This window comes from Puma concolor, chromosome A2 (assembly GCF_028749965.1).
Source record: "Puma concolor isolate L17-30 chromosome A2, mPumCon1.1.hap2, whole genome shotgun sequence".
In the NCBI taxonomy this organism is placed as follows: Eukaryota; Metazoa; Chordata; class Mammalia; order Carnivora; family Felidae; genus Puma; species Puma concolor.
The window spans coordinates 37,957,176-37,977,099 of NC_141668.1; the positions used below are offsets into that span (position 1 = coordinate 37,957,176).

Below are 19,924 nucleotides of genomic sequence, written 5' to 3' on the forward strand. Positions count from 1 at the left end.
ACTTGCAAAAGATTAATTATCAGTTATCTCTTCTTTGAAGATTTAAAATAAATCACCTATAAACTCATCTCAGTCTGTTATTTCTAAGGTATAGTTTTAGAAAATGTTCTCAACTGTCTATGATTATTTATATATTTGTCACTTCTTTCTTTTCTTGAACCAATCTTGGTATTTTTATTTTTCCTTATCTTTGTATATTTTATTAACATTTTCAGTTATTATTATACAATTGAAAATTTTATTTTATAAATCTTATCATTTCCTCTTTATCTATAGTTATTTTTCCTTATCAGTTTCTACATATGTACATTTGTGGTGTTTTTTTTTTTGGTTGTTGTTTAACTCTAAAGGTAATTAATCTGGTGAACTGTTCATTTGTCATATTCCATTTTTTTAAACCAGATCTGTGCCTAGTGTATTAATATTAATTTTATCAACTTACCTTTTTCTACCTAATAAAAAAATCTCCTTCTCTTTTTACTTAATATTTTATCCTACTTTCCTCAGTTTTAATTCATTGATTTCTGCATTTATCCTTGACTTTTTCCTACTGCTTTCCTTAGATTTATTTTGCCCTTGGGGCACCTGGGTAGTTCAGTTGGTTAGGCATCCAACTTTGGCTCAGATCATGATCTCATGGTTCGAGAGTTCAAGCCCCGCTTTGGGCTCTGTGCTAGTGCTTGGAACTTGGGGCCTGGAGCCTGCTTCATATTCTGTGTCTCCGTCTCTCTCTGGCACTCCCCCACTCATTCTCTCTCTTTCTCTCTCTCTCTCAAAAATAAACATTAAAAAATTTAAAAAAGATTTATTTTGTTCATTTTTAACTTCTAAAATTGGATGCTTAATTCATTGTTTTCACTCATTTTTTATATATTGAAGATGTCAAAAGTTATAAATACTTCAAGTATAACTTTGTAGAAATCTCATGTTATGATAAATAGTGCTCTTATCATTAATTTCTAGATATCATAATTTACATTTATTTTACTTACAAGTTTAAGAAGTTTTTAAAAATTTATATTTATTTAGTTTTCTAAATGTCTGATATATTTATTTTTGTAAATGTTATTTCCTTTTTCAATATTTAAAAATTATTTCACTGTTTATTCCTTTTTTGGTCATGGACTTTTCTTTTTATTATGGACTTCTAATTTTTATTACACTGTGATCAAAAGACATCATTGCATTCCTTCCACTCTAAAGTATTTATTAAGGTTTTCTTTGCGACCTAATGTATGGTCATTTTTGTAAATGTTTCATAGCCCATAAAATAGCTGGTTTCTGGGGTTTTTTTAAGTTTATTTAGATTTTGAGAAAGACAGAGAGAGAACAGGAAGGAATAGAGAAGGAGAGAGAGACAGAGAGTGAGAGAGAGATGAATCCCAAGGAGGCTCCACAGACAGCATGGAGCCAATACAGGTCTCAATCCCACCAATAGTGAGATCATGACTTGGGTCAAAACTAAGAGTCAGATATAACCTACTGAGACATCCAGGTGCCCCAAAACTAGTTGGTTTCTGTCTGAAAGGCACTAAATATGGAATATTCTATTAATTAGTATATTTATAACTGTTCAAGTCATTGTCTACTTTTTAAATCTTCTTGCTCTGTGGGCTTACATTACTGATGTAATACAGCTCTCTACAAACAAGAATGCAATTGTTATCATATTTAAACAAAAGCTATATAAAGAGACTAACTATATGCTAACAAAATGGTGAGAAGAACAAAAATAGACATTTGCTAATTCTTCATCTTTTATATGAGGGCGATCAATATATGCCATTTCATTTCTCAAGCTGTAATATAAGAATATTTAAATTAATGGAGATAATTACTAATAGACCTAAAAATATGCTGCAGTATATATTTTCAAGTTACTGAGATATGATGAAGGACTTGGGAGGAGGCATAAAGGAAAGAGATATCATATATCAACAGAAAGGAAACAAAACACAGCAAGAAAACCAAAAATAGGATCATACATAAATAAACACTGATACAAGAGAATTAAGTCCAAATATGTATCATAGAAGTTAAGAGAGATAAAAACCATGTTCTAAAATAAATTGACTCCTAAATTGAAAGAGGTAAAAGAAATAAGTTCCAATCACATACTGTATCCAAGATGATATAAAACAATGTAATTTATAGCTTTAGTATAAAAGGGTAGGCAAAGGAAAATGATATTTACACAAATAAAAACAGAACAAATACAGCAATATCAATGTTGGGCAAAATAAACACAATACACAGAACATTAAACAAAACAGAGTTATTCTTTTTTTGATGAAGTTTTCCTTGTTCAGGTAAGTTACTTAGAAAGAACACACAGATCATATATTTTAGGATCCCTTGCATATTTAAGTTTATTTTTAGGTTGCCTTCATACATAAATGAAAACATAGCTGATATGAAATATTGGGGTCACATAGCTTACCCATAGGACTCTTTGTGTATTGCTTGGTTGACTACTGGTATCTAATGCTCCCAAGAAAATACTGAAGCCACCTTGATTTTTTTTTTCCTAATACTTTTGACTGACGTTTATCTTCTGCTTGGATACTGCATCTTTATGGCATAATTTTGTTGTTGATTTATATTATATGCCTGGCATACATTACTGCCATTAATTCTTAGAACAACTCTGTAATATTTGAGGTTTATTGAAATCCACTGAAAGTGATCAGTTCCAATGTTAGTGATGGGAAGGCAGAATTTATAGTATTTTAATAAATACCCCTGAACTGTTGTAACTCTAAGGCACTCTCTTAGACAAATTCCAAGAAATTTGTTAAAACTCTGCTGCTAATTTATAAAGATCTTCTTGACATTGCATTTTATCAGAGTTCATAATATCAAGCTTATATGAATATATCAAGATAAGATTTAAGACATATCATCCCAAAAGCAAGTTCTTATCTACCAATCAATTCTTCTAGAAGATTATAGTCACTCCTTTTAAATATTATGATGTATCCAAACATACAGAAAATTACAGTATAGCAAATACCAATGTAACTGCAATCCAGGATCAACAATATGCTAAAAAAATTTTACTATGTTTGCTTTAGGTCTTTTTTAAATTATTATTAATAAACTAATCATTCCAGACTTTAAGTCCCCTTAATACATCTCCGAGGTCTCATTCTGCTACCTCTCTTCTCAGAGACAACCACCAACCAGCTCATCTGGGTTTCTACATTTTATTACATATGTTTATATGTATACTAAGTTTGCACTGTCTGATTTTTATTAATATATATTGTCTTGTTCTATACTTTGTATATACAACATTTTGTTTTTAAAATCTATCACTTTTGAAACATTTTAACATAATAGAAAACATTAATCTCTCAGTACTTGAAAAGAATGTGGCTTCTCTATTTGCTATGGTCAGGAACTATATGTATCAGGTCTCACACATATCTCATATCTATTAGATAAAACGTGGTAACTGAACTGTTCAAACCTGTATCCTTGAAAACATTTTGTCTATTTATTAGTTACTAAAAAAGGCATATGCATATTTCCTGCTGTAACTATAGGTTAGTCAAATTTTAATTACAACTGTGTCCATTTTTGCTTTAAATATTATTTCTACAAAATTTTTTTCTTGTGATAAGAACTTTTAAGACCTACCCTCTTAGCAACTTTCAAATATAGAATACAGTATTGTAAATTATAGTCACCTTGCTGTATATTACATCCCCAGGACTTATTTATCTAATGATTAGAAGTGTGTACCTTTTGATCACCTTCACTCTTTATTTAATATTTAAATATGCTTTAAATGTTTTGAGGTAATGTTATAAAAGTTTTAATTTTATTGCTTCTTGGTGGAATATTCCTTTTATATCTATCTTGCATCCCTTTTCATTCCTATTAAATGCTTTGCATGTTAAATATTTTTTGTTTATTAATCAATAAGCATTTACTTGACTAATATTTTATGGTACATTTTTCCAGAAATATATTTTACCTTTCTGGGTCATGATACAATGTTTTGTGTCTATTTATAAATGAAATATATCTACATAGTGTGTTTTGACTAATATGAGACTCTTTTACATATGTGGATTTACTATGTTTATTTTTAGAATGACTCAGATTGCTAGGGCACCTCCCAGTCTGTGAGTAGTTTTTCTAGCCTCTATTTCAAGGACTAGACAACATTTGATGGTTCTAAGCTTTATGTAGAAAGCTCCCTACAAGGCACAGGCTTAGATTTCATCTCTGATTTGAGTCTAGATCTTGGAACCTTAGCAGCAGTAACACATGTCCAGTTCTAAAACCATTAGCTTCAGCCTCCCTCACTTGCAATTATGGCTTTACAGTATTTCTTTATTTCTAGTTCTTAGGGCCTTTCCACGTACTTTCAAGAATTGACATGTATTTTTGAAAGTTTATTGTTAAATTTATCAACATGTGTTTCAGATAGGAGTATGATTTTCTATATCAGTTTAACATACCGTATTGACCAGAAATCTTATATACTATTCCTTGTCTTTGAAATTCAGTAACTTCCCTAAATCTTTTTTTTTTTTCCCCAACTTTTTTTTTTTTATTTATTTTTGGGACAGAGAGAGACAGAGCATGAACGGGGGAGGGGCAGAGAGAGAGGGAGACACAGAATCGGAAACAGGCTCCAGGCTCTGAGCCATCAGCCCAGAGCCCGAGGCGGGGCTCGAACTCACGGACCGCGAGATCGTGACCTGGCTGAAGTAGGATGCTTAACCGACTGTGCCACCCAGGCGCCCCAACTTCCCTAAATCTTATCTTAATGTGGTTATCCTCTGTTAGTTTTTCCTAAAACATAATTAGCCTTACTGATTTGCTTTAATTTAGTAAATACTGAACTATGAATTTGAATGTTGATTCTATTACCACTAGCTCCATTCTCTACTTAAGTATTTCATTTGCTACATGCTGTATTTGTGTTTGTTTGTTTTCTAATTTTCATGTGTATCATCTTCTTTCAGGTGACAACCACTTCTTTATCAATGGTAATTCTTTTCACCCTGTTCTGTTCTTTATCAATGGTAATTCTTTTCACCCTGTAACCTTGAGTTGTGTTTCTGCTGTGTCAATGTTACCTCTAAGACTGGAGTACACAATTATCATGTAAATGTACTTAAGTATTCAATTGTTCAGAGGTCAATTCTCCCCCAAATTTATCAATGAAATCCCAGTCTGCCTCACAAAACCAGTGTGCATTGAAGATGGCAGCCAAAGTGGGAAGGTTTCTCCAGGCTTGGATTACCCAACATGTGAGTGCTATTCCTTGGGGGCATCTATGCCTCTGCAGCCTTAGACCTGCTGTTTCCTGAAGAACATGCTTGACAAATGTGTTATGATTTGGTTCTGGTCAAGTAAAGTTCGCTCTTGGCACCAGTTCCTCATACTATGCCCTTGCCAGCACGTAGCACACACCCTATTTAAAGAGTATTGCAGTTGTTTTTTTATTTTTTTAATTTTTTTTTTCAACGTTTATTTATTTTTGGGACAGAGAGAGACAGAGCATGAACGGGGGAGGGGCAGAGAGAGAGGGAGACACAGAATCGGAAACAGGCTCCAGGCTCCGAGCCATCAGCCCAGAGCCTGACGCGGGGCTCGAACTCACGGACCGCGAGATCGTGACCTGGCTGAAGTCGGACGCTTAACCGACTGCGCCACCCAGGCGCCCCAAAGGGTATTGCAGTTGTAAACAGAGAGTTCCAAGACCTAAGGCTTGATGACTTTAAGGGGAAATATTGGCGCTATTCTTCTATCCTTCGGATTTCACTTTTGTTTGTCCTACAGAAATTGATGCTGTTAGTGACAAAGCCAACGAATTTCATGATATAAACTGTGAAGTTGCTGCAGTTTCAAGATTCCCACTTCACCTATCTTGCCTGGATAAACACACCAAGGAAGAATGGCAGTTTGAGCAACATGAACATCACACTCTTGTCAGATTTGACTAAACAGATTTCCTGAGACTACAGTGTACTGTTATAAGTCCCTGATGTTGCTTTAAGACATCTATCTCTTCATAACTGACCCCAGTAAAGTCGTCAAGTATCTGAGCATCAATGATTTCTCAGTGGGCCAAAATGCAGAGGAGACCCTCCACTTGGTAAAGCCATTTCAGTTTGTGGAAACCCAATGAAGAAATCTGCCCTGAAAACTAGACACTGTATTCTCCTACAATCAAGCCAAACCCAATTGCCTCCAAAGAATACTTTGAGAAAGTAAATCAGTAATCATCTCATGCATACCTGTAGCTTCTCACATCAGAAAAGAACCACAGTTGGAACTCACTTTTAGCATTTGAAAGATGGTTATTTATAGAAGACAGAAAGCAATTATGCTTGTGCTCATAAATAATATGCTAAATGTTTTGTTTTTGTAACATTGGCTAAGGCTTTTAAATGTACTCATATACATCAAGAGTCTTTTCTTAGTAACTTCTGGAGGGCTAGCTAGTTTATGGAATGCTAGTTTACCTATTTCTTGGATTGTATCTTTAATGGGAAGAGGAAACACTCTTCTTTATTAGTCTAACTTAAACTTTTATGTATACCAGAGTAGTACAACAACCATCAAAAGCTTCTGATCAAGGGTCCTGAAATTTTCTTCCTGAATTTCTTTGTACTGAACTGAATTTTCTTTTAAGATAACAAAGATCATAATTTTAAGGTGTTAACATCAGCAGTCTAATTTAACTCTTACAATGGATGTACATGTACTTGAAACAAATGTGAATCATGTTTTTCTAAAAAAACAGGGTGATAAAGTGACTTAAGTGATCATGCATGTTTCTCATCCCTGAGATTAATATAGCTATTTTACTTGTTAATTGTCTTAGGGTCTACATACAATTCTAGATATTGATTGGATGTAATCATAAAAAATATTTATTGAATCCAGGAATTGTATTTTGAAATCATTGTAATTATTTTCTTTTCTGAAGTGCTCAATGTAAAGTACATAATAAACATATTTTAAAAGAAAAAAAGATTCAACGAAATCCCAATAAAATTCCTAGTATACTTTTTTATGGAACTTGAAAAGCTGATTCTGAAAATCACATGGTAATATAAGGGATCTAGAGAATCTAAGAAAATTTTGAAGAAGAACAAAGTTAGAGGACTTACAGCATCACATTTAAGATTGACTATAAAGCTACAGTAAATAGGACAGTTTGGTATTGATGCAAAAGAAAATATACAGATCAAGGAAAAAGAGAGATAAAAATACCACATAATACATATGATCAATTCCTTTTGACCAATACAATTCAGTGGTTGGCGGTGGCTTTTTCAATAAATTATTGTGAAACAACTACATATCTGAGAGAACCTTTATACTTAATCTAATGTTATATACAAAAGTTAATTTGTGAAGATATGGTGTACATTGCTTTAACATGCAGTCTACTCTAAAGCCTTTATGAGAATATTTTCAAGAACTTGTGATGCATTATAATTCATTGAGAAGGATACAAAAGCATTAAACATAAAAAGAAAAAGTTAAGTTGGACTTCGTTAAAATGAAAATCATTTTCCCACAAAAAAAATACCATTAAGAACCACAGACTGAGAGAAAAATAGTGTCTATGTATTGATCCAACAAAGAATTCATATTTACAATATATAAACAACTAGTGTACATGATTAAAAAAAGACACCCAAGTTTTAAATGAGCAAAAGAACTGTATAGACACTACACAAAGGAAGATACATAAATGGCCAATAAACAATAAAACGGTGCTTCAGATCATTACTCACACTCCCTGTGTGGTTGGAGGTTTGTGAGGCACATCTCACTGCTGCCATAGTCCAACTTTTATGCTATTCCCACAGGCCTCTCTTCCTAAGGAGAAACCCAAAAGAGGGAGGTCTGTGGCATGAACCACAGTCCCATCACTCAGTTGATCTTAGGACCATATTGTCACATATGTTCTCCCTTCTCCAAAATCCATTCTAAATTCCCCTCACCCTCAGCTAACACCTCAGTTGGCCTAAGTGGTGGTATGATCCAAACATTCAAAAGATACCATTACAGGAATAAAAAGACAAGCCACAATGTGGGAAGTGATGTTCCTAACACATGAAACTGATAAAAGGCTTGTAACCAAAATATATAAAGAAATTCTAAAAACTAGTAAGAAAAAGAAAGACAATCTAATAATAATATGGGTAACAGACTTTAACCAAATACTTTATTTTTAAAAAGATATCCCAAGGGCCAATAAACATATGAAAAAGATCAAATTCTTTAGTCATTAGAGAATTCAAATTAAATCTACTGTGAGATACTACTAACTACATACCAGAATGACTAAAGTGAAAATAAGAGACAGTGCCAAGGATTAATGAGAATATGGAGCAATTGGAACTCTGTTACATTGCTGATAGGAGTAAAATTGATACAGCCACTTTGGAAAACTGTATCCAATATCTATTTATACTCAAACTAGCAAGTGTACTTCTAGATATATATTCAACAGAAATACATACATGTGCTTCCTAAAACACATCATAGTGGAAATACTTGGAATTGCCAAAACCTGGAAATATCCAAATGTCCATTATAGAATGGACAAATAAATAGCAATGTTTTCACCTGTGCTATCTCAGTTATCTGTTGCTGCATAACAAATTAAACTAAAACTCAATGACTTAAAATTACAACGTAATATTTTCAGAAACTGTAGGTTGGCTAGGGGTATCTTCGACCAGTCTGTCTGGATTCACTCATGTGGTTATGGTCATCTGATGTTTCCCCTAGATATGCAGATGCAAGATGGTCTCTGGAACATGGTTCTGGCTATCACTGGGCTCACTATTACTCTTCTGTCATCCTACAGAGCCTTTCATCTTTAGTAGGCTACTTTAGGCTTCTTCAGAGCATGATAATAAAAGGACACAAGAAGGCGAGAGAGGAAACTGCAAGTACTCAGGGATAAGAAGCGCTAGAAGTTGCATAATATCATTTCCACCAAAATCTAAGTCAAAGAATTTATAAAGCCAGCCCAGATTCAATACAGTGAAAAAACAGCCTCCATCTTTTGACAGAAGAAGCCAACAGCACATTACAGAGGGCATATACACAGACAAGCATGATTTACTGGGAGCTATCACTGCAGCAATCTGCCACAACCAATATATAACAATGACAATGAATGAATTACTGCTACAAGTAACAACAGGAATGAACTTCATGAGTACAAGATGCAAGTAACAAGAGGATATATGCATCGTGTTCCATTTATATAAAATACAAAAATCTGCAAAACCAATACATGGTGTTAGAAGTCAAAAGAGAGTCTAAGGAAAACATCTTGACACTACAAATGTTTTATCCCTTGATCCATGCAATGGTTACGTGAAATTTTTCACTTTGTGGTCATTTCTTGATTGTTTTGTTCTTTTGATTTATGTAATTTCCTACATGTTTGTCATACTTGAACAGAATTTTTTTTTAACCAGAATAAAAATGAAGACAAAACTAAAATATAATGGAAGTGAATTTTCTTCAATTCAGTTCAGTTACCTGAGTGGTGTTTCATGCCTTTTCTGGAATATCTGCTCATGTTACACATTCTACTACTAAAGGAATAAGGAAGATTCCAAGTCTATGGTGGGGAACTCTGTCTCTGTTCTTGTCTTATTTTGTTTAAACTCCTACATCAAGGGTCAGTTCACTGGTCACCACTTTTGTTTGACGTGCAATTATTTTCCTCTGCTCAGATTCCTCTGTTTACTGCTGCCAGTCCTAATAATTGGCTAATACAATTATTCCTAGGAGATTATTTGTGTCTTCCTGTTTCATCTGTTGCAAGGTTGGGTAGCATCCCAGTCCCAGTCTTTAGTCCTGCTTATCAAAACAAGTGAGGAACATTTTTCATATTTTTTTCCTGGTAAGCCAGATTCTTCATGTTCTCTTAAATAGAAAATACGAATGAGATTTTTCAGGGCTTCCTCCACTTACCTTGCTGTCATACAGGGCAATTCTTCTCAGAAATTCAAATCCTTGCATTTTTTTCCCCAAATGATTCAAACCACTTAGTATATAGATTATATTGTATAGGAGTTAACAATGTAGATGCTGGAAACAAAATGTCCAAGTTCATATCCTGACCTTGAGTTAGGGCAGATTATTTCCCTTACTAGCCTCAATTTGCACATTTGTAAAATGGGAGATGACAAGACGTACCTCTTAGGGCTGTAATGAGGTTTAAATAAATTAATCCATGTAAATTAAAAATGTGCTTAGCCCTTTAAGTACTCAAAAAATATTCTCATTATTATTAAGCATAGTTATTAACAGGGCAGAATGTTGACACATTTCCATGATTATTAACACTGATGATTTTATAGCCTTTGATATGTTAATTATCTTTTAATCATTTGTGTCGGTTTTATAACCCTGAATTTATACCATCATTTGGGGGAGGTAAGGATATCTGTTGCCCAACATTCTTAAAATGAAATACCAACTTTTAAGAAAAAGATTTAATGATTACATTAGCACTGTAGTTATAAGGAAATATTACACAGCCATAAAAAAAGATGAGACTGTCCCATCTGAGATAACATGGGTGAACCTATTTGGTATTATGCTAAGTGAAGTAAGTCAGCCAGAGAAAGACAAATACCATATGATTCCACTCATAAATGGAATCTTAAAAAAATGAATGAACAGGGGCGCTTGGGTGGCTCAGTCGGTTAAACGTCTGACTTTGGCTCAGGTCATGATCTCAGAGTTCATGGGTTTGAACCCCATGTCAGGCTCTGTGCTGACAGCTCAGGACCTGGAGCCTGCTTTTGATTCTGTGTTTCTGTCTCTCTCGGCTCCTCCCCTGCTCACATTCTGTCTCTCTCTCAAAATAAATAAAGATTCAAAAAAAATTTTTTAATAAATAAAACCCCAAAGACTTAAAAAAAATGAACAAAAACCAGAATCATAAGTATAAATACAGAGAACAAACTGAGGGTTATCAGACAGAAAAGAGGGTAGGGGATTAAGCAATATGGGTGAAGGGGAGTGGGAGACACAGGTCTCCACTTATGGAATTAGTGAGTCATGGGAACAAAAAGCAAAGCATGAGGAATACAATCAATGATACTATAATAATGATATAATGGGACAGATGGTAGGCATACTTGTGGTGAACATAGTATAATGTATAAACTTGCCAAATCACTAAGTTATACACCTGAAGCTAATGGAACATTGTCAACTATACTCAAAACAAACAAACAAACAAACAAACAAAAAAACCCAAAAACAAAACAAAAAAAAAAAAAAAAACAGCATCATATGGTATCATGGGGATGGGAAAAAAAAAGAATTGGAGGTATATGTAAATGATAAAAATGTATTTGCATTTTCTCATATTCACTCCATTTTTGATCTAATCATCTGCATTTAAAATCTAAAACCTTGGGGCGCCTGGGTGGCGCAGTTGGTTAAGCGTCCGACTTCAGCCAGGTCACGATCTCGCGGTCCGTGAGTTCGAGCCCCGCGTCGGGCTCTGGGCTGACGGCTCGGAGCCTGGAGCCTGTTTCTGATTCTGTGTCTCCCTCTCTCTCTGCCCCTCCCCCGTTCATGCTCTGTCTCTCTCTGTCCCAAAAATAAATAAAAAAAAACGTTAAAAAAAAATTTTTTTAAATCTAAAACCTCTCCAGAGAGAACTGTTTGCTCCCAGTCGTTCCAGGTACAGTTCTGCTAGTTATTGCATAGGCTAAATGCAGGAGTGGAGAGAAAGGCACAACATCATCTAACAGGAGTCAGCCCTGAAATCATCCTTCTAAATCTACACTCTCCCTCCTCAAGTAACTGCATATATCTTCAATTGCTAACTTTACATTTCTTGAAATGGGGGTGCAGGAAGAAGAGTTTCCAGGAAAGCCATCAGTATAAATAAGAGTTAAAAAATTAAACTGGAGGGGGGTCTGGGTAGCTCAGTCAGTTAAGTGCTAATGTCAGCTCAGGTCATGATCTCATGGTTCATGAGTTCAAGCCCCGTGTCAGGCTTGTGGTGACAGCTCAGAGCCCGGACCCTGCTTCAGATTCTGTGCCTCCCTCTCTCTCTAGCCCTCTCCACTCGCACTCAGTCTCCCTCTCTCTCAAAAATAAAAAATAAACATTAAAAATTTTTTTTAAAAAATTTAAATTGGATCCATAGTCCATGGGCTTCTCTAAAACTCTTCCCTTCTCTTGCCTCTATTACTATTCCAATTCCCTAAACCACTCTAGATATGGTTCAAAAAACTGAAAGTTCCTCTGATGACAGGAATTCAGCCTTGAGTGTTTTTTTTTTTTAACTTTTGACTGGTTTTATTAAACTATGATTCAAAAATGTAACCCGGTGTACATTTTTGACATGTTAAGAATAAGGGGGTACATCACAGGGTTCAGGTAAGACTTAAACAAACTGCATTCCATAATTCTGATTAAATGCAATCATGGATTATAATTCATCATGCAAGGCAGAAAGGTTAATTACACAGACTATGTAAGCAGCATATAGCTGCATGTTTATCAATTCAGATTTTATCTGGTGTATGTAATTTATAAGAAGAAAAAAAGATGATTTATAAGAGTGGGCTGAATTTACCACTTTGGTCCCCTATACTCTAGTTAAATAGAGCTCCTCTCCTCAAAAATAATCTCAATTTGTCCTGGCTTGACAGATTGTAATGAATATGCTCTTTCCTGTGCTGTTTGAGAATTATTCCATTTGGGGGGAAACAAATGCAGTATGGCAGTGAATGCTAACTTTAGATACAAACTAGAACCACTGGAGAAGCTTTTAAAAAAATCCCATTGTTCAGGCCATGCTCCATGTAGTCAAATCAAAATTCCTAAAACTAAAGCCACAGCATGAAGCATTTTTTTAAAGGTCTGTCAGGTGATTCAGAGGGAAGCCAAGGTTAAGAACCACTGAGGTGGAGCTTCTACCTCCACTACCATCCTTGACAATGTTCATACAGGTTATTGATATTGATCAGTTACTAGTCAATCACCTCAATTGACTAAAATGATCATGCAGACATAATTTTTTAATTATTAAAAATACTTTGTTAGGGGCATCTGGGTGGCTCAGTCAGTTAAGCGCCTGACTTTGGCTCAGGTCATGATCTCACCATTCCCAAGTTGAGCCTCACTTTGGGCTCTGTGCCTCCCTCTCTCTCTCTGCCCCTCCCCTGCTTGTGCTCAGTCTCTTTCTCTCTCAAAAATAAATAAACATTAAAAAAAATTTTTTTAATACTTTGTTAAGTGTCTGCACAAGAAGTGTTTGCTCAAATCTGCTTAATTTGAAGAAGCAATTAAATATATATTTGCACATACATATACACAGATTTATAAATATAGATTATATATATATAAGTCAATTGAAATATACAGGTATTATTATTTAAAAGTTCAATTCATTACTGTAAACATAAGAAACCATAATTTGTTAATACAACTTCCAGGAAAAGAGAACTTTTGAGTGTTTCAATTAAATTTATCCTTTACCATGTAGATTCAATCCCCTCTATGCATATTTAATATTTTTAATAAGAACATACACCTTGGATAAAGGATTTTGAAATCAAAAGAAATATATATACTAACACTGAAATACACACAGTAAAACCTCTTTTATAAAAGCCGCTTTAGAGAACCGAATCAGTATGCAGAGGGCAGATGTTCCTTTAATATAGCTCTGTGGTTCAGGACATCTCTAAAACCCTGGATCTATTTGTAAAAAAAAAAAAAAATGTGAAGTGTGTGTTTCCACATAATTCCCCAGTAACATGCATTTTTGTTGAGAGGAATGATGGCTTTGATGAGGTACCTAAAATCAGTAAGAGGAATCTACTCTGTTAAGGGCAGAATGTCATTCTGCAATTGCAGGTGTTACACATTATAGGATGGCATTTGACACACAGCATATCTCCCATCTCTGTGAAGACAGTTGAGCATAGTGGACTATATCTGGATTCTGACAACTTGGATTTGAGTTTCAGCCCTGCAATTTACTTGCTGAGTGAATGCAGCTTTTCAAGTTTCAGGTTTCTGGTCTATAAAGTGATGATAATAATGTGTCCTACCTATATAATAGAATTGTTAAAAAGTTTTAAATCAAACAATTATTTGTAAATTCTAATCCTCAAATAAAAGACAAGAAAAGATTCAGCATAAAAAGCAAGCTCTGCTTTGAGTAGACTGCTAGCTTCTAGGCCAACCTTCATGAACTCCTATGTAAGTAAAAAAAAAAAAAAAGATGCTCAAGCAAGATGCTGAAAAAATGTTTATGCATGATTTAAGTGAGTTTGGGGGAATAAAATTGACATGTCTGAGACTTTTGTGACAAGGAATGACACATAGATTTGTGTGCTTGGAGGTATCTTTCCCTCTTTAAAAGAAGAACTTCAGTTGAGTGAGATCCTGGTACAGTGGTGATTAACAGATAATAGTAGGAAACAAACCAAGAAGCAGGGAGAGACCAACACTCCTTCATGAATCTTCTTGGTGACATCTCCAAAAGAAACATGGACCAAAAGAAAAAGAAACATGTAGTCACTGAGAGCATCTATTTAGGAACACTCATAAGATTCTCTCTGGGGACTTCCAAAAACAGCTGAGGACATTTTAGGTGTATATATGGAGTAGTGGTGAAGTTTATACTCTCTTATCAGGAAATATGGAGGGAGCAAGAAACCCTGCTACATCTAATATCATCACTGGAGAAACAACGATGTTATAATGCATTCTGCTCTATTTTTCTTCTACTTCATATCATGGGTGCTTGTTTGTATGCAAAAATTCTAAATAAATTCAATTGTTTATATACTTCTGCTATTTCTAGTTTAACCAATTAAATAATTACTGTATTTTCATATACAATGAAGCATATATCCCTGTGAAGATTATGCATGTTATATCTGCCTGATATGTCCTTCTTAAAAGAGTATTTCTAAAATCTCTCTTTCCCATTTCTCCCTCCCTGCCTTTCTCTCCCTTCCTCCTCCCCCCCCCCACCACACTTGAATAAATATTAAAAGTCTTAAAGATTGATTTTACACTTCCTAGATTAAAGAAGGATTTGTTAATCGCCATACTTTAGACAGTATCTTGTTCTACCATAGCATAAACGCCACACAGGTTGAATGAGGTTTACCCCTTACTCCTTATTTTTAAAATTGATTTGTGCTTTTCTTTCAGGAAGAGATTTTATTTAACAGGATTATTATCAATGTTATAAGTACTTTTTTTCTAATGTCTGATGACAAAAGATTTACTGTTTGTAGATACTTTTATAAGGTTTTGATCAAAACATTGTAGTATCCATGTATATAACAATCAAAAATGTTTTCAAGGACAAATGAATATGACTTGAAATCTTAGCATTGTCTTTAATACCATTTTCTCCTTCTTCCAAACTCTAATTTTTCATCAAGCATTTAGTTTTCTTCTTGATTTCTTGCCTGCCTCATCTCTGTGTGCACACAAACCACAATGCTCCACATTGCTGTGCCTCACACTTCCACTTCATCTTCCACGATTGATATCTCCCCTTTGCTCAGGGAACTGTCATGATTAAAGCAAGTTCAAGCATTATGTCTTTTATGAAGGTTTCTTGAATTTCCATCTTCACTATCAGGTAAAATTAACCACTCCTTCATCTATGCTTCTTTGTAACTGCCTGATCAGTCTTGTCCCATGTATGGACAAAAACCTCATGAATTCCATAAAATGTCTGGTATCCAGACTGGAACATGTGCCAACCAGCAATTTGATACTTCATCAAACTCATATTGTTTAATATTTATTTTAAAATAATAGGAAGAAATTTCCATTAATAAAACTGTATATACTTTATGTTCAAAATAAAGACTTATGTCATATGCACATAACATTTTAACTCATACATAATTGGAATTGTTTCTTTAAGCCTTCTCATCACTTATAATTGAATAGCATCAGGCAACATGTTTACATGTTCAGCAAACTTCTGTATCTTCCTAATTCTTGCTTCCTTTTGTTCAATCATTTAATAACCAGATTTTAGCCAGGCATTATATTTCTTAGACTGGTATACATATAGATATATGGCTTAGACTGGCTACATATAGATATAACAAAAAGCCTTGTCTAAAATATCCTATTAAAGTTTTTGTTCTGGCTTTCATTATGTTTCATCAAAATACTTTCTAATGAGTCTATGCTTTTAATAGTTGCATGTCCAGATAACACCACCAAAGAATATAAATAATTATCAATAGGATAAATAGACACTCTTCATTTTAAATATGTAAAAAACTATATATGACATTATTTTCAAGATTCTCAATGACCATTTAGATATTCACAATAAAATACATTTCATACTTTATGTATTGTTAATTGTTTAGGTTTTTATTAAAGAAGTTTTTAGCATAAAATTCAAATGGTATAAGTTGGAAATAAAGTCATTCTAAGGTAGCTAGTTCTTAAACATTGCCTTTGAGAGATGCGTTTTTCTAACTGAATTTAACCTGAAGTGTTGATAATCAACCTAACACAAATCTAACTGTAATCACAAAGCTCCCTCTATTCTGATAAGTTTCTCACTTCACACTCCTTTGATGACCTTGGTCTGCTCCATCTCTAACATAAATCTTTCACTTAAATAACCTCGTAACCAGGTCATGAAGCTAAATGGCATACTGGAACAGGGGAGCGGGAGAGTTCAGCAAACTTCTGTTATCTTCCTAGTTCTTGCTTCCTTTTGTTCAATCACTTAATAACCAGATTTTAGCCAGGCAGTATATTTCTTAGACTGGTATTTTCAAACTTACTCCTATTGCTTTACTTTTCCCAATTTAAACAAAAATTAACGTAATGTTTAATAATGTTACATATTTAGTATCCATAGTCCTTCAAAATATAGATATCTCTTTCCACCTGTAAGTCCATCATTTTGATAGTTAACAGTTACAAGTCCTTAGTGGCACGGCTGGCCACATATTTGGCACAGATCCTGAAAATCCCAGAACTGATGCAATGGAAAATTACCTAAAGTTCAAAAGTACAAGTTATAGAATTCTCATATGTGCCTTAAAGCTTATCTAGTACAATTCTATAGGATATTTTGAGGGCATGTGGTGGGCAGTGTCTGTGTTGTTATGAGACTTCGACAAGGAAAAGAAGGGAGTGGTTGGAACATACAGTTTTGGGAAAGGAGATTCTAAAATTACAAAGTATTTTTAGTCACATAGCATTTTTTGGTCACATAGCATTTCTTAAAATACCAAAATAACATTGGAGTAAGACATAAAACGTCTGTTTATTTTTAGAGATTTTTTTAATTGGTTTTAAAGTTCAGTTATTTCAGTGATCTGGTTTAGACTCAATAATTTTCATAGATCAAGAGACCAGACTAAGATCCTGACCCTCTTGAGTGATGTAAGAGTCACAAAAAGAACAGCTAAGCACCTAGGCACCAAGAATTACTGAGAGATTTCTGAGGAATGAAATGCCTCTTCACCTCTCAAAAATTCTGATGAATAGTTAAAACAGATAAGATTTTACAGATTATACACTGTGGCTGCAGAGCACATAGATTGTTGGTATACTCAGAAAACTGGAAACATGGCCAAAATTAGAACTGAGATATACTTTCTGCTATAGCATACTTTTCCAATATAAGAGTTAAAACCATATACTGTTTCAGCATTTATACTAGAGGAAGATTTTGAGGTAAAAATAATTTATTATTTCCCATTTTACAGATAACAAAATATAATCTCAATGGATGAATGCATAAACAAAATATGGTATATACACTCAATAGGATATTATTCAGCCTTAAAAAGGAAAAAAATCCTGTCACATGCTACCACATGGTAAACCTTGAGGACATTACGCTAAGTGAAATAAGAAGCCAAATACTGAATGATTCCACTTATATGAAGTATCCAAACTAGTCAAATTTATACAAACAGGAAGTAGAATGGTGATTACTAGGGGCTCAGGAGATGGAGAAATGAAGACTCCATTTAACAACACTAAACTACACTTAAAAATGGTTAAGGTGGTAAATTTCATGTTTTTTGTCACATAAAAATAAATTCAACTTCAATGATATATAAAACTAGTTAGTAACTGACAGTTAAGACTTGGATTGTGATTGAAAATCTCGAATTTTTTTACCCTGGATTCCTCTGTGCCAATTATTTCTCCAATAATCTCTGTGTGGCTGACTATATTGCCTACATGATTGTAAACCTGTGTCAACCATGCATCAGCATTCCTATGCAGGACAATCAGAAATGGGCAAACGCCCTTGTAGAACAAAACCTGAGGAAGCAAAACCCCCATCTTGCCATACTTGGAACCCAACATTCCAAGGGAAAACATTAAAACTATCTTTTTTTAACAATGAAAACAAGTGATCAGTATGGTGTGATCACAAAAATAGGTCATTGGTCCACTGACTTGACCATTTCATTCCCTTTTATAATGGTTACTTTCTGTTATGGAGAAATAGCCATTGAAAGGTAATGCTTGGTAGGTACACAGCCATCTCCAGGAAATGAGGCCTGAGGACATGCTTTACTCATGTGGTGAGAAAAAGTTAATTTTCACAGCCCTCCACTCAAACCAACATTTTATCTGTTGGCATGTTTACAAGGAAAGTTGGAAATCAAATAAAGGATAATTGCCCATTCTCAACAGGATGTGGCAACTTTCATCTATGATCCTTTATTTTCAGGCTTCAGCAAGGCTTCCCAAATGAGCTAAATGAGGAAGGATTCTGATGGAGGAATGATGTTAAGACCTTAGTCTGTGTTCCTCCCAGATGCCAGATTAATTGCTGTAATATAAACGCGCAGCACAATGTGTTCTCCACTGATTTCATCCACTTATCTAGGGCCTGTCTGTGATGATTTCCACTAATAGCCAAACAGTGCCCTGAATAACTCACTGAGTTGTACAAGATTGATCCAAATTTGAATAAAGCTTGTATCTGGTAAAGTTAAAAAACTATTAGGATCATTCCAATAAATGCTGATAATTTTCTCCATTAGATAGTAGAATATGCCATTGTTAAATCTTTCTTGAGTGCTTAGTAACATCACTTTTCTTACAAGGATTTGTCTTTGGGGTACACAGGTTTTCTAATAAGGGAGTAGGCATACCTTTCATGAGGACACAAGTATTGCTACATTGTGTGTTTTTGCTGTCGTTATTGTCATTACTGTTTTCTTTTAAATAATTTCTGTTTATGATATCCAACTTCCCTTGGAAATTTTGCCTCACTCCATGAGGTTGGGCTACAGGGAAACTTGTGTGGCATGCCTAAGCTACATCCAAAATCAGATTTCTTTTCCAATATTGACCAATATTGATCTTTGGATCAAGCCAGGGGGCTGAAGTTCTTTTTAAAACTGAATCTCTTCCTTTGAGAAACTTGATTCCTCAAATAAATATAACAATACTAGATCACCCTGCCAGGCCACTGGGTACAAACACAAGAATTCTTTCAAAAGCCTTCTACATAGGGATGTAGGACCTAACTCTGGAACCATTGGGAGGCTGATGGCTTTTTAAGTCGAAGGAATCTAACAGCAGAAATTAGAATGGATCAGAAAGGGAAAAGTTTGGAGGCAGCGAGGCAACTTAGTAGGCCATAGTAATCGCTCAAGAAAATGAAGTCTTGAACTAAAATAGTGACAGTGGGAATGGAGAAGAATAGATAGATGAAAGGGCAATCACAGAGATAAAACTGGCAGGTTGTGCCAAACTAGTGAATGTAAAATACAGAGTAGGAGGAATTTTATCAGAGTCATCTTCCTAAAGTGGAAGTAAGATCATATTCCTCATCTGCTACATCCCTGCAATAGCTTCCCAATACACTTGGAGTCTAAAAGTCTTAAAAGGCTTAATATAATCTGGC

The 19,924-nt window shown here is 34.5% G+C and overlaps 1 long non-coding RNA gene and 1 pseudogene across 5 annotated transcripts in view; one reads left to right on the top strand and one right to left on the bottom strand.

The window, feature by feature from the left end:
- LOC147583103 (uncharacterized) overlaps window positions 1-19,924 on the bottom strand; it is a 623,699-nt gene that overhangs the window by 492,329 nt on the left and 111,446 nt on the right. The gene's annotated exons all lie outside the window — the stretch shown is intronic.
- Window positions 5,223-6,245, top strand: LOC112867006 (thioredoxin-dependent peroxide reductase, mitochondrial-like; annotated as a pseudogene).